At 40.3% G+C, this 16,715-nt stretch overlaps 1 protein-coding gene and 1 long non-coding RNA gene across 3 annotated transcripts in view; one reads left to right on the top strand and one right to left on the bottom strand.

Moving 5' to 3' along the window:
- Positions 1-16,715, top strand: part of LOC134754406 (OCIA domain-containing protein 1) — a 56,686-nt gene that overhangs the window by 4,691 nt on the left and 35,280 nt on the right. The gene's annotated exons all lie outside the window — the stretch shown is intronic.
- LOC134754508 (uncharacterized) lies at positions 2,252-10,420 on the bottom strand. Its single transcript, XR_010128913.1, has 3 exons — positions 10,305-10,420; positions 10,127-10,215; positions 2,252-2,323 (listed from the first exon to the last, which is right to left on the bottom strand). It is a non-coding gene; the product is annotated as an uncharacterized LOC134754508 (long non-coding RNA).

Genomic DNA, 16,715 nt, shown 5'->3' with positions numbered 1-16,715 from the left:
TTTACTGTTTTTGATACCTATTAAAAATATATAGTTGGTCAAGCAAACCTTGTTAGTAGAAAAGGGCGGCAAATTTAAAAAACGTATGCGCGAAGGGATATTGTCCCATATAAAATTTGAACTTCGCGCCTTTTTTTACTGACAAGATTTGCTTGACCAACTATAATTAAGCGTTTTAATTTACATTCACGTTCACTCACTCATTTCATTCATTCACCTCAACTCCCGTGGAAATACATATATATAGATACCTGCATTTATAATTTTATATTATACTTAGGTAGGTAGGTAGTATACGTATATAAGATTGATTACGACTTGGCAATTTTATAAATTTCTTGAAGCCGCCGGTAGAAGTAGATGTACATACCGACCTACTTACCTAATAGCTAGGTAAATAATGCTGATTGTACCTCCTATTACATAATTTAGATAAAACTTCATGAGGTTTTTCTCGTCACGATCGAGTGCAAGTAGCCCTTAACTTAGTTAATACAAATAATTACATAATACTTAGTAAGTAGGTAATTACAAGATGGTGTTTTAGTATTTAGTTCCAACTTATAAGTACACAAATGAAAAAAACCTACCTCTCGTCGCGGGTAAATCTATGAAACCTTAAATCCTGGGATTTCGATGTCGAATTACATCCGTACACATAACAGTTTGTGCGCACCATTATAGAATATGTATAATGATTACTAATAATTATGTAGTGATGATAATTGAAGTAAAAACACGCCCGCGTCTGCCCTTCGCGCTCGGTACCACAAACTAAGCGTGTTTGTGGTACGCGGCCCGCGCCGCCCGCCTCCCCGCGAGTTTCCTCTGCGTAAGTACATTCGTCGCGCTACTGTGGTTTAGTACTGAATGGAATAGAGCAAAGTAGCAACTTCGTACCTGTGCTTGCGGAAGTATAAAAGATAGGCGTTTTAAGGCGAAGCAGACTCCTGACAACTTATTATAAATATTTTCAATTTGAGTATCCCATTTCAATGCTGAATCGATTGTTACATTGTTACACCTAAAAACTTGGCGTTTTTCACTTGTGGGAGAACCGTTTCGTTGATCACAATAGCGAGGGGCCTTGGCGGTCGGCCACCTAAGTTAAAACAGAGAACCTGAGTTTTTGTGACGTTTAAAACTAGCCCGTTGACAGAAAACCATTTGAGTAATTTGTTTAAAAAACACTGATTTAAACTTTCATGATTTTTACTCATTATTATTCACAACGACGGGACTTAATCGCGTAAAATAAGTTTTAAATTTACCTCCGACGTTTCGAGGACGGCGTTGTCCCCGTGGTCTCGGAGAAGACTGGCTCAAGTTGACATCAACATCTATTCGCTTACACTTACTAATGACTGGGTTCCATATGGATGAGATCTTAAAACCTTCGTCTCGATTGGAATTTCTATGTTTTTTGATTTCAATGGCTTCACGGATTTTTCTACTATAAAACCCACGATCTGTAGAAAGTATTCTAGGGTTGTGAAGCTCAATCCAGCGGTTTGGCCCTGACTCTAGTAAATGCTCAGCAACGGCAATCTTGTTCACCTGACGATTCTTGACAGCTGCGATATGCTCCTTAACTCGCTCCGCAATGGTACGTTTCGTTTCCCCGATGTAGGAACTACCACAACTGCAATCGATCTTATAAACGCCAGGTGACTGGAACGGGATTCCTGCAATTTTGGATAAAGGAGTGTATACCGTCTTTATAGAGTACCTCTCAAGTACTGTGCCAACCTTATCCGTTACTCCTTTCACATAAGGTAAAAATGCCGGCTGCCTGGAGACATCAGGGCGCTTCACTCTTGCTTTTCGTCTGGGTTGCCACTTTCTAACCTTATACCCGTTCCACCTAAGTACCTCCTGAATATGCGACATCTCGCTCTTTAAATATTCAGGGTCACACAGATTTTGTGCTCTGTTCACCAGAGAGCTGACAACTGATTGTAAAGGGCCCTCCAGACTATGTGCGTGAATCGCGGCGCGACTTCGCGGAGAGAACATGTCGCGACGTTGACGTATGACTCCACACTCGCAAACTTCACGGCGATTTCGCAGTTTGGTTCGCGTCAAGATGGCGGAAAAGCATCAGCTGATCGAGTTTAACTGCTAGTTATCTATGGCATCATACGTGATTTAGCTATTTTTCCATTTTGTTTTGTTGTAAAACCGTAATATAGCCGCTTTATATAATATAATTATTATTTATTTTGCCACATATGAGTCAAAATAGTGTGTAATGAAAAAGAGTATGGCCGCCATCTTGGTTTCCAAAATAGTCATCAGTTTCGAAATCTGCATTCCCTTAAACCTATCAGGAATCAATTACGAAATGCCCCTCTAATAGTTAAGTAGTTAGAAAAAGTAATCACGTAACCGTGATTGTAACTACAATTAGTAGTTAGTAATCACGAATACTAACTACAAAATGTAGTTGTAGTTAGTGATCAGTAGTTAGGTTACATTTTGCCCAACACTGGAGCCCATCAACGTGCTCACTAGCGCCACTGCTAAATAATTGCGTTATTTAAATTTAACGATAGATATTTCAAAAAGGGGTCCGCTACGTACTGTTTTTTGTATTTAAGTACAGCTTAAGTACAGTTTAAGTCAGCTGCAGAGAAAAGGCACCCCCCGTGCATACAAAGTTCTGTAAATTAGTATGGACGTGGGGTATCTTTTCTCTGCAGCTGAATACATCAAACTAGTTTTTATGTTGCTGGATTCGTCTATCTATGAACTTAAAACAAAAACGGCCGTTTTAATTTCGGACGCATAGATTTAGGAATCCAGCAACGTAAAAACTATTATAATGTATTCAAAAGGTACTTAGAGTTAGACCAAGAAAAGTCTGCAAATATTTTGACAGCACACGCAGTGCCAGTGTTATTAAAACGTCTTCATAGAAATTTGACGTTTAAAATAACACCTGTACTGAGTGTGCTGTCAAAATCTCTGCAGACTTTTAAATATCTATCGTTAAATTTAAATAATCACAATTATTTAGCAGTGGCGCTAGTGAGCACGTTGATGGGCTCTTAAGTAGGCCTTGGTGTTACCGGCACTCTAATGTTTTTCCAGCTACGAACCGTGCCTAGGTGCTTAACTCAACACGGCTGCCACGGCTTGCCTCGACTTGCGTGAGAAGGACAGACGCGACTTGATATAAGACAGCGCGAATCGCGGCAAGCTCATTTGGCCGTGCTGATACTTTTTAAATGGAGTATTCCGCCAGTAGCTATTCTTTACTCTACTTTCTAACTTAATACCATATCACCAATCTCAACTTTTTTACATGCCAATTTTTATTCTGGCATAAAAACCACCGATTTGTAATATTAATAGAGTAAACTTTATTAAAATGCTCCGCAAGTACTTATTTATACAGCTAAAATTACACCATACTGGGTAGGTTAGAATTACATAGATAGTTTTGGACACACATCAAAGGCAAGTTTTGATCTATTATAGTTAAAATTAATAGATGTCTTATAAGAATTGGCAGGAACAAACGCCAAGAAAACTTTCATTGAAGTAAGAACGAATTAAAAAAAAATTACTTGTGCGCAGCAAAAGTGTTTATCCTTAGTTATCCTTACGCTTCAATTTGAAAATATTTGCAATATGAACGAATAATATTCAGAGAACGGGAATTTTGCAGATAAATTTATTCTTCTGCTGCTGACTGTACCAGGTTATCTTTTGTGTTTACAAATAATGCAGTTTGTATGTATTCATGCCAATGTTATTTATAACTACATTTTGACGTCCAAGCGTTCATTTCAATTCTTTCTTGCTTCTTTGAATGTTATCTTATTTTAGGATTGCTGAAGAAAAACCGGCATTTTGGAGCGTTCCCTAAAGTGCTGATTGCGTTTCTAATGGGGCACTTCTACGGGCGCTACGCGTTCGTCCCGCTGTGCGAGGAAAAGCTGCGTCACCTACCCGCCAACAGTTACCTCGGGAGCGTCATGCGGCAAAATTATTGCGAGCGCTCGTCTAAAACTCACAAAACAAAATGATTCGAATAGGTGGTGGAAAATAGGTCTTTTCGTATTTTTAATTATTGTTTATTACGACTGAGTTCTGTAATTCTATGAAAATGTGACGTTTAATGTTACCAAATACTCAATAAAGGACGATATGAAATGGTATACAGATGTAGTGCATAATTGTTTGCCATCGTATTTTCACGGAAACTCACGAACGTGTTATGCTATTTCAGGCAGTCTCAGTACAATGAGTACTGAGGTTGACAGAAGTTGACAAATAGGAACGTTTCCGAGAAAATACGATGGCAAACAATTATGCACTACATCTGTAAGTACCAACCTAATTGCCATTTTGATGTTTTTTTTTGCCTTGAGTATAGCATAACGCTAATGTATGCCAAGTTGCCAACGAAACATAAGAGTTCCATTTTTTGCCTTATTGAATATGGCTACGGAACCCTAAAAATGACTGACTAGCTGATTTCTTTGATTTTTAGTTTTAGCGAAAACTATAACGAAACTGCGCCTATCAACCACAATGGAATCACGCATTTTGACCTTCTTCGGCCATGTATCTCGTCGTGGTAATGACTCCATAGAGCGTCTCGTACTTAGTGCAGGGAAAAGTTGAAGGCACCAGGCCACGTGGTAGATCACCAATGAGATGGACAGACCAGATCAAGGTCGCAACTACGTGCTCGGTTCACGAATGTACCCGGAAAGCTGCAGTCCGCGACGAATGACGCCGTATTACCAAGATCATCACTCATCGTGATTCACAATGATGACCACGACCACTCTGGCCAGAGTGTGCCGACTAAAGAAGAATAACGAAACTTAAATTATTCCATAGACCTTTCTTTATTCGCTATTCCGCTCCACAATAGTGTAACGCTAATCGATACATAGGTAACACGAAAAATATCGATCCATACACTTCCGATGAACGTCTTGTCTAAAAGCTGTGGCTTACTGGACCGTGACTTTGGTTCGGTCGAAATATCTCTTTCTCGCTCTCACTTATAGCTGCATCCTTATTAACGGACGTACGGCGGACCACCTTCCACACGCTCGAACAGGGCTCGGACCAGATCAAGGTTGCAGTCCGGTACGGTACGCCCAGTGACCGGCCCGCTATCCCTTATCCGGGTTTTATAAGGGTATTGCATAAGGCTTAACTAACCATACCCTTTGCCAGACGAAACCCTTCATTTTGCGTTTAAAAACCCTTATATTTGTGTACACACATTTGTGTAATCGGTAGCCCAAATACCCTTACAAAACCCTTATCATCCGCTCACCAACACCTTGCATATTGCTTATAAGGGTTAGCCTTATAAAGGGCTTCCCTTTTAGCATATAAGCGTGCTAATTTAAGTCGTCTACCTTGTTCATAAAGCACACATTACTTTGAATAGTTTGAATTTGAATACAAGCGATCGTCGGCGGCGACGGCGGCGTTCTATGACTAGGCACGTATTTTCTTTCCTTTTCATACACTAGCGTAGATATATACTAATCCTGTCTCTTTCACGCAAAGGGAAACCTTTATAAAAAGCGCTTAAAGATAGGGGTAACCCTTATTAAGGGCTAACCTTATTTTTGGTTAGCATTTCGATAAGGGTTAGTCAAAGGTAGGGGTATGAATGGGCTTGTAGATCAAAAGGGAAAGTCTTTCAATGTGTTAGCCGTGTTTAAGGGACGCCCATTGAAAGGGTGTTATCGCGGAAAGGGTTATCCGGTCCCTGGGTACGCCATTCTGTTAAAGCTTAAAAGTATGGTTGGTCCTTTTTAATCGAATTCGAAAAAATACCTAAGGTTAGAGTCGGTCCAAGCTAACTCTGCAGCGTGTTTTATAGCACAAACTGTGGAAGTGTTATTTTAAACGTCATAATTTCTTATGGTATCATTTAATCGATCTGCAAAATATTCCTATTTTGATGAACAAAAATATACATGTGGTCAGCAACTTAATAGCACAATCGGATTAAGTCTAACCTCGAAATCCTTCCGAAGATATGAAATTTGGTATGTATGTTAATTAAAGGTCTCTTTTTCATGTCCACAATATTTGACATTTGGGGACCTCGAGGAATCGCAGCCATCTTGGAAAATGTGTACCATCCTGGAGAAATTTGCGTATTACTCTAAATATACGTTATTTATGAAAATATAGTGTGAGGCAGCAACAAAGAGGCCGGTGTCGATTTGAAAACGCGCGAAGATACGACTTTTACACAGTAACCGAACGCCGGCCGCTGCTTGAAATAACGCGACCGCCTAAACAGTATTGATACTTACGCAACATTATGCGTCACTTTATAACTTTAGTAAGTTAAAATAAAACTTTCGGTAAATTTGATATAATCGTTTATTACTCTTAACATTTTACCTATGTATTCATATAATACATATAAATTGTATAGCATGGTGATAATGATTTACAGTAAGGTAATATCTTATATATATCATCATCTTACTCGCGTTATCCCAGCCTTTTTGCCACGGCTCATGGAAGTCTGCTGGGGTCCGCTTGGCAACTAATCCCGAGAATTGGCGTAGGCACTAGTTTTTACGAAAGCGACTGCCATCTGACCTTCCAACCCAGCGGGGAAACTAGGCCTTTTGTTGAAATTTGGTATACATATAGTTTGAGTCCCGGGGAAGGACATAGGATACTTTTTATTCAAGAACTCACCCTTTAAGGGGGTGGAAGTTTGTATGGGGAATCAATAACCGCTGAACCGATTAAGATGAAATGAGGTATGGACATAGTTTGAGTCCTGGGGAAGGACATAGGATAGGTTTTACCCCAAAAATCAACCCTAAAGGGGGTTAAAAGGGGGGTGGGGGTAATGGAAATTTGTATTGGACCCAATAAAACCGATTTGGATGGAATTTGATATTATGGAGATAGTCTTAATTGTTGGGAAGGGTGTATAATAATTTTTATTCCCGAAGTTATCCTCTTCTCTTCTCCTCTTCTCTTCTCCACTCTTCTAACACTCGCTCAACGTGTTGCTGGTAGTGTACGATGGATACAGCTCAAGATCTGGAACACCTGGAATGCTTCTGGGTGCAAAGGGTCAGGGGTAACACTTGCTCAACGTGCCGCAAGTAGTGTATGATTTATTATTTATTATTTATTGAAAACACATTTACATGACATTACAGTGTAAAACTAATGCGCCAAGAAAGTTAATTACATTTAAATTACAACTATTACCATGATATATTTACAACACTAAATTACTACCGTTAACCACCTATCATCCATCCTCTCACAAAACCTCAGACATTCACTGCACACAGCCGTCCATCGCCACGCAAACATGTCGCAGTCAGTAGCTGATGTCAGGAGCGCATTCAATAGTGTGAGAGCACGAAGAAGTGGCGAGTTCTTACGCGACACAGTGCGAGCCGCCGGCACTGCCAATAAGTCGCGTCGGCGGGGCCTGAGAGCCATCCTGGAAACGTCAGGGACAAACAGTCGTACCAGGCGGCACACCAGCTCTGGGCAGTCTGACTCGCCACGCAGGACCCGTAAAGCCGTAGTCAATAAAGAAAAGTTTCGCCTGACCTCTAACGAACCGAACCGAGGGTCCCTAACAAGAATTTGGTTGGGTACAGAAACGGGTAATACCCGTACATTTTCTTGTACAAGGATCTTAAAAAGGCTTTTTGAACTTTCTCGCGTAACAAGACATACGTTGACTCGTGTGGGTGCCACACGACCGACGAGGCCTCCAACTTAATACTAACCAAGGCGTTATAGACCAGTTTCAGTGCGAATGGCTCTTTAAAGTCACGCATGTTGCGAATCAGAAAGCCTAGTCTTCGATAGCAGTCCTTAGCAAGTGATGACAGGTGCTCGTGAAACGTGAGGCGCGTATCGAAGAAAACTCCAAGATCCTTAACCGAGAAGACGCGAGTTATGGGCTCGGGTCCCAGCTCCTAATTCGCAATTATTGGATCACGCGCACGGCTAAAACTACAAACACAGCATTTGGCAGAGTTAAAAAGAAGTTTGTTTTGTACACTCCATCGGTAGACCAAGTTGATGTCCTCCTGCAATGACTCACAATCAGTTCTCTGCTCCACACCGTACACTAACTTCAGATCATCAGCGTAAAGGAGACATTGAGATGACCTGAGAACCCACTGGAGGTCATTGATCATTATTCCGTACAGGAAAGGTCCTAATATGGAGCCTTGATTGACCCCAGATCGAGTGTGATAAGGGGCCGAGACGATGATGATGGGGAAAGCTCAAGACCTGGAACACCTGGAATGCTGCTGGGTACAAAGGGTCAGCGGTAACACTCGCTAAGCGTGCCGCTGGTAGTGTACGATGGATACAGCTCAAGACCTGGAACACCTGGAGTGCTTCTGGGTGCAAAGAGTCAGGGGTAACACTCGCTCAACGTGCTGCTGGTAGTGTATGATAGGGAAAGCTCCAGACCTGGAACACCTGGAGTACTGCTGGGTACAAAGGGTCAGGGGTAAAGGGTAACACTCGCTCAATGTGCCGCTGGTAGTGTATGATGGGGAAAGCTCCAGATCTGGAACACCTGGAGTGCTGCTGAGTGCAAAGTGTCAAGGGTAACACTCGCTTAACGTGTCGTGGGTAGTGTATGACGGAGACAGCTCAAAACCTGGAACGCTCATCAAGACGTGTCAGAAGACCAAAACAGCGTGTGCCTATATTGCACCAAACCTGAGTTCCACTAGGTACAGCCAGGGTTCAGCATCAGCTCTATCTTGGGTACTGCTCTCCCAAGTGCTCATCAAGACGTGTCGGAAGACCAAAACAGCATGTGCCTATGTTGCACGAAACCTGAGTTCCACTAGGTACAGCCAGGGTTCAGCATCAGCTCCATCTTGGGTACTGCTTTCCTAATTGCTCATCAAGACGTGTCGGAAGACCAAAACAGCGTGTACCTATGTTGCACCAAACCTGCGTTCCACTAGGTACAGCCAGGGTTCAGCATCAGCTCAGCTCTATGTATACTAAAACATTCTCCAGAATGTAACAAACGCGAGATAATCGCGTAGAAACCCTGCTTTCTGTTTAAGTCGCAGTCGAGTAAAATGTTGATATTGGGGTATAACGTGTACAAATGTATAGACAAAAGTGGAATTCATATTCCTATAAGTTTCCTATTAAGAGAATATCCCCTGAAAGGGTATAAGCGCTAAATCTGGATACAGCTATTATTTTCTATAATAAGATGTATTTTTTCCGCAAAGATATCTAGGATTTTTTTGTGTAGAATTTAATAAGCTTTAATGTTGCCTTACACAATATTTTCATAGAGAACGTATATTTAGAGTAAAACGCAAATTTCTCCAGGATGGTACACATTTTCCAAGATGGCTGCGATTCCTCGAGGTCCCCAAATGTCAAATAGTGTGGACATGAAAAAGAGACCTTTAATTAACATACATACCAATTTTCATATCTTTGGAAGGATTTCGAGGTTAGACCTAATCCGATTGTGCTATAAGGTTAGCAAGTATTTTTAAACCAGTTCGCAATTAATGTCATACTGACCTGCTCTAAATGGATTTGGTTAGCAAATTAATTATTTGATCGGCAGTAAGCGATCCACCATTAATCAAATTTTGTTAAGCAATCAGTGGCTAAGCGGATTATTTCATTTTGGATTACAATTTAACTGATCCGCAAAAATTGGGCAGCTGAAAAATCAGTTGATCAGCAAATGTCTAACTAACCTTTTTACCTCCACCCACTCATCAGTCGCCTCGCGAGAGAGCTCTTCACGTTAAATGTCTAACTAACCTAACCTAACCCCTTTGCTGATCAGCTGATTTTTTTAACATAAAATATATTAGCCATCATTTGTTTACATATATAATCAATGCAGAATAAAAACTTTCTGCCCACTAACTTTGTTTTCTAGTAGCAGTTGGTTTCTTTGAAGGTCGCAGTTCTATCCTAACCCACTTTTCTAGTAGCAGTTGGTTTCTGTGAAGATCGCAGTTCTAACCTAACCCACTTTTCTAGTAGCAATTAGTTTCTGTAAAGTTCGCAGTTCTAACCTAACCTAACCCACTTTTATAGTAGCAGTTAGTTTCTGTGATGGTCGCAGTTCTAAAACCTATAAAACGACATCTATGAAGACTTTTATGACATAGTGCATGGCCGCCATCTTGGATTCCAAAATGGTCATCATTTTTGAAATCTGCACTCGCTAAAACCCATAAAACGACTTTTATGACATAGTGCATTGCCGCCATCTTGGATTCCAAAATCGTCATCATTTTCGAAATCCGCACTTCCCTTAAACCTATAAAACGACATCCATGACGACATTTATGACATAGTGCATGGCCGCCATCTTGGATTCCAAATGGTAATCATTTTCAACATTTGCACTCCCTAAAACATATAAAACGACATCCAAGACTATTATGACATAGTACATAACCGCCATCTTTTTTTATAACAAAAATAGTGTTGAAAAAATTAATGGGCCCCGGAGGGAAAGTGCCTTAAAACTTTAAGTTAGATCATTTTACTTGGCAACATTTTTTTATTTTTAAAAATAAACAAAACTACATTCACAGATTTTTTTTGTACCGTCTGGGAATCGAACCGACTAAAAAAACTTGCTATTTTATTCCATTAGCTACAGTTAACGTTAATATCAAAAAAAATCTTTAGTATCATTATGGCCGTACCCAGAGATGGGCATTAATCGATTAATCTTTTAGCGATTAAATTAGTTGTGAGAATGTTCGACTAACAACTAAATTAGTTTTAGTTTCAATCGACTAAATTTCACGATTAAATCTATATTAAAACTACGTAGTCGCCCATTTTTGCATTTTTTTATCTTGCAATATGTAACTACAAGTACGTATGTATGTAACATACGGAGGTACTCGTATGTTGTAACTATGTTAGTTTGGGTAGAATTTTGCGACTTATTTTGAAGCAGATATCTTCAGGTGCGTTTTCGTTGAATGTGAACAACACGGAAGTTAATCATTGGTCCTTACGAATCGGACAGTTTTGGCGCTAGTTGCGACTAAATTAAAAGTCAGTGCGTGGAGCCATTCTTCGCTTCGTTCCCATAGTAGCAGTGGATCGCTGTTCAGAGGGATACGACGGAGACGAGAACGAGTGCAGTGAAGCAGCGTGCAGTGGTGCCATCTAGCGGTGTCCAGGCTGAGTCACAGGCGGTGCGGCAAGGACGCATCCGTCAGGAGAGATCAACGAGGAAGGAGCTCCTACGTCACAGTGTTGTTTATGTTCAGTTGAGTGATGCAAAGTGAAGACCGTGAGTACTCTTAGAATTATCATTTATGTAAAATTGAACCTTAATTCATTGAAGATTAAAACTTAGAGAAAAAAAAGGAAGTGTCAAGATAATTTCAACTAACATCTAGTGAATTTGGGACTAACTATTTCGTGATAATTTAATTTGAACTTAGAAAAATTACTAACTTTAATTTAAGGACTTAGAATAGTTACGGTAAAAACGGAGGTACGGGGAATCCATGCCCGATTTTCTACAGAGTCCTAAACACTTGTAAAATTTTTGAGAAGTTGAATTGGACTTAGAATTATTTGGTGTTGTTTGTATGATTTTAAGCACTTGTAAAAATTTGCGGAGTGGAGATTGTAGTTAGAATATCTGTTATTAGGTATATCAGTTGTGTTGTTTACAAGTTACCTGACACTTACTATATTTAAAATTTGTAAGTTAAGTTGAAGTTGTGTTCACTATGGAATCATTAATTTCTTATCAAGAGGAAATCTCAGACCGCATTTCTAAGGCAAAGGTTAATTTCAAAAAGTCACCAAAGGATCGGATTACACAAATTTATGTGGAGGGAAGATTAGAACTGTTAGAACAATTGTGGTCAGAGTTTAGAGTTGGGCATAAAGAACTATCGCAAACAATAGACAAGACGTTGCTAAAATCTCAAGACTACATTAAAAAGGATGTTTATAATACAACCGAAGAAATGTATATGGAATATAAGTGCGATTTAAAACTCATTTTGGCTAATCTTCAGCCAGCAACCATAAGTAAATCAAATGAACTTAGTGTTGTAAATAATGACCAAAGTCATATTCGTCTACCAAAGATTAGTATACCAAGCTTCTCAGGCAAGTACACCGAGTGGATAACATTTAGAGATCTATTTGTATCCTTAATTCACAATAATAGATCACTAGATAACGTTCAAAAGTTGCATTATCTCAAGGGGTACTTGACTGGGGAGGCAGAGCAAATAATTAGGTATACACCGACAACAAAGGCAAATTACACGACGTGCTGGAAGCTATTGGAAGAGCGATATAGTAATAAAAAGTACCTTTCTTATAGCATTTTGAAACGTTTATTAAACCAACGTACCGCTAATACGGAATCGGCTAGCCACTTAAAGGAACTTTTGGATACGTCTTCCGATTGCTTGAGCGCGTTGACTAATTTAGGGATTGATGTATCTACTTGGGATATTATTGTTATATATTTACTATTGTCAAAATTGGACCCAGAATCTCGTAAGCAGTGGGAATTAAGTGTCACATCGAATGTAAACCCTAATGACTTGCCCACATTCACACAATTCAAAGATTTTTTGGCCAGTAGGTATCGAGCTTTAGAGTTTCTTGAGCCTGGAAGTAAAGGGAAAAACATGTATGTTAAGCCATCAACTTCTAATGCGACCAGTTCAAAAACGTTTTATGCTAACGATTCTGTAAATGTAGTGTGTGAATTTTGTAGTGAGAATCATAAATTATGTTTCTGTAAAAAATTTGCTGCGGAAGATTATGAAAAAAGACACGAATTCGTAGCAAACAATCGTATATGCTATAATTGTTTAGGGGCCAATCATTCTGTACGGTTCTGCCAAATTACCATGAATTGTCGCATTTGTAATAAACGGCATCATTCACTCCTTCATCCGAAGGGGATTTCAACTTCAACTGCTCATGTAAGGAACGTAGATCAAGCAGTTGCAGCGTCCTCTGAGGAAATTGTTGAGATAGAGGTGGAGGCTGGTAGTTCAGCTAACGATATTACGTCGCAATCGCCACAAGTAACTCTATTCACTAAAGGAAAGGTAAAGCACCAAGTCCTCTTAGTTACAGCTTTGGTAAAAGCCGAGTCTAAGACAGGTCAATTTCAAATTTATAGAGCTTTTATAGATCAAGGGTCTGAATCCTCATTCATTACAGAGGCTACAGTACAAGGATTAGGCCTAAAAAAGATTCCCATCAAGTCCACAATAACGATGTTAGACGAAGCATCGGTAACGACAAGTTACATGGTATTATTGAAACTCAAATCGTTGATAAATCCGGATTTCAATGTTCAGTTGATGGCATATGTGTTGCCGAAAATCACAACGATGCTCCCTGCACGCAAGGTAGATGTGTCGGAATGGCCACATTTACAGAATTTGGTTCTGGCTGACCCCGGTTACGGCACACCAAATAAAATTGATATTTTATTGGGAGCAGAAGTATATGCCCAGATACTGCAGGAGGGTGTAAAGAAGGGTCCTATTGGAACTCCAATAGCGCAGTGTACTAGTTTTGGATGGATCTTGTCTGGAGGTTCAGCAGATAATAATGAAAGAAAAATTGTATTGCATGCACAAGTGGATACGGACAACGAAATAATAAAACGGTTTTGGGAGATGGAATCAGAACCTTTATTAAACTCAAAAGAGATGTTGACGACCGAAGAACAGCGATGTGAAGACATCTTTGCAGCTACAACTACACGAGATAACCTTGGCAGATATGTAGTTAAATTACCATTTCGTGACGAGAGTCCAGCCTGTAAAGAAGGAAATTCAAGAGAAATTGCTATTAAGAGGTTAAAGTCACTGGAAAGGAAATTTGCTAAAGACAATAATCTAAAAGAAAAGTATACAGCGGTTGTGAAAGAATACTTACAGTTGGACCACATGGTGTTAGTCCCTGCGGCTAGAGAAAGTGAAAATCAGTCTGTGTATTTACCCCACCACGCTGTTATAAGGGAGGATAAGTCAACTAGCAAGGTCCGGGTGGTATTCGACGCATCCTGTAAAAATGAGAAAGGTATATCCTTAAACGATAGTTTAATGGTTGGACCTACACTACAGCCGGAGTTACGTCATCTCATTCTGCAATGGAGAATGCATCCCGTATGTCTGATTGCAGACATAGTGAAGATGTATCGCATGGTAAGAGTGGCTGATCCGGACGCTGACTATCAACGCATTGTATGGAGAGATAACCAAAACGAAGAAATACAAGATTATAAATTACTAACAGTTACGTTTGGAACAGCATCGGCACCATATCTTGCTGTGAAAGCACTTAATCAGGTCGCCGTTGACCATACGAATGAACACCCAATAGCAGCAAAAAGAGTTGCTAGTAGTTTTTATATGGATGGCCTAATGACAGGATGTGAAACCATAGAAGAGGGTATAGAACTTTATAAAGACATGAAGGCTCTGCTTAAGAAAGGAGGTTTTACTTTGCAAAAATGGGCAAGTAATAAAGAGGACGTACAGAGAACTATAGATTTATATGAGAAGGGGGAGAGAGTGCTGGAAATGGAAGAAAGGAATCTGGAAATAAAACAAGATAATATAGTTAAGATTTTAGGACTTACCTGGAATAAAACGAAGGACGAGTTTCAGTACTCAGTCACATTGCCACCTGTATCTGCTCCTGTAACCAAAAGGAAGATTGTATCTGACGTCGCACGACTTTTCGATCCTTTGGGTTGGATCGCACCATGCGTTATAAAAGCAAAAATATTTATTCAGCGGTTATGGTTAGCTGGTACAGGTTGGGACGAAGAACCAACAAAAGAAATATTACATGATTGGTATACTTACCGCGAGGAATTGAGTCAACTGTCCGGCTTTATCATTCCGAGATGGCTTCACGTTCAAGCAGGTGATGTCCGTGTGGAGTTGCATGGGTTTTCAGACGCTTCTAAGCTGGCGTTCGCTGCTACAGTGCACCTTCGAGTGATCAGTGGATCAGGGGATATTAAAGTTCAGCTGGTTGCAGCCAAAACTCGAGTTGCTCCAGTAAAACAAGTCAGCATACCGCGCTTAGAACTATGCGGTGCCGTACTGCTAGCGAAGCTGTTAACGGAGGTCGCAAAGGTGTTAAATGTTCCGAAGAGCAACCTAAGAGCTTGGACAGATTCAACCGTCGTTCTTGCATGGCTAAATAAGCACCCCAGCCACTGGAAGACATTCGTGGCCAACAGAGTTTCCGAAATTCTGTGTCTGCTGGAACCTTGTCAGTGGTCCCATGTTTCGACGAAGGAAAATCCAGCGGATTGTGCATCTCGTGGAGTTCGTCCAGCAGAACTAATCGGCAATTCATTATGGCAAAATGGTCCTCAGTTCTTACAACAACATGTTATTATATACACCAAGCCAACTGACAACGAAACACACCTGGAAGAAACTATTAAATCTCATCACGCTCAGCGTTTAGTAGATGAATGTATACTTAGTAAGTATTCGTCACTTCAAAAGCTCATAAGAGTAATAGCTTATTGCAGGAGATTTCTGAGATCAAGAAGTGAGAGATTGGAGAAGTCGAGAGCGCGAAGTAACCATTTAAACGCGTCCGAAATAAACGAAGCTCTAAGCACCTGCATTAAAATAGCTCAAAATAATGAATTTAAACTAGAAATTTCCCAAATAGAAAAACACGGATTAATTAAAACTAAGACTTCAAAAATTTTGTCATTCACGCCGTTCTTAGACGTTAAGGGAGTGCTTAGAGTAGGGGGCAGGTTAGTAAAACTGGATGAAGAAGAGGATATCAAACATCCAATTCTGCTGCCACATACGTCACCCTTGTCAAAATTATTAGTCGCCAATGCACATAACAAAACTCTGCACGGGGGAGAGCGGTTGATGCTTAATTACCTACGGGCTGCATACTGCATCATAGGTGCAAAAAATCTAGTTAAAACCCATGTGCATAAATGCATTACCTGTGTAAGAAACAAAGCAAATATGCAAACCCAACTGATGGGCTCCTTACCACGAGTTAGAATTACTCCAGCCAGACCCTTTTACCGGAGCGGAGTAGACTATGCTGGTCCAATTCATTTAAGGACGTCCAAAGGCAGAGGTCACAAGGCTTATAAGGCATATATCTGTCTTTTTGTATGCATGGTAACCAAGGCCGTGCATATTGATGTTGTTAGTGACTTAACTTCTAGAGGCTTCATCGAGACGTTCAAACGCTTCGTTGCGCGTCGTGGCTATTGTGCTGAACTCTATAGTGATAATGGCACTAATTTTGTGGGTGCCTCCAAAGAGTTAAGAGACTTATTTCAGTCAGAACAATCAGCCATGGTTCAAGAAATTTCGGAAGCCTTGGCCACGCAAGGAACAACGTGGCATTTCATACCACCTCGAGCGCCCAACTTTGGCGGATTATGGGAGGCGGGGATAAAATCCACCAAGTTTCATATAAAACGAGTCATCGGTGAGTCAACTCTAACCTATGAAGAGATGGCCACTCTTCTTAGCCAAGTTGAAGCCTGCTTGAATTCTAGGCCAATATCAGTGCTGCCTAGCAATCCCAATGATCCAAGTCCATTGACTCCCGGCCACTTTCTTATCGGAGAGGCTCTAGTAACAATACCAGAAGTTAACTATGAAGAGTCCAATATCAGTTCCTTGAAACGATGG

The sequence above is a fragment of the Cydia strobilella genome, chromosome Z (assembly GCF_947568885.1).
Source record: "Cydia strobilella chromosome Z, ilCydStro3.1, whole genome shotgun sequence".
Lineage (NCBI taxonomy): Eukaryota > Metazoa > Arthropoda > Insecta > Lepidoptera > Tortricidae > Cydia > Cydia strobilella.
Note: the sequence above shows the minus strand (reverse complement) of the source record. Positions and strands in the feature narration are given on the sequence as shown.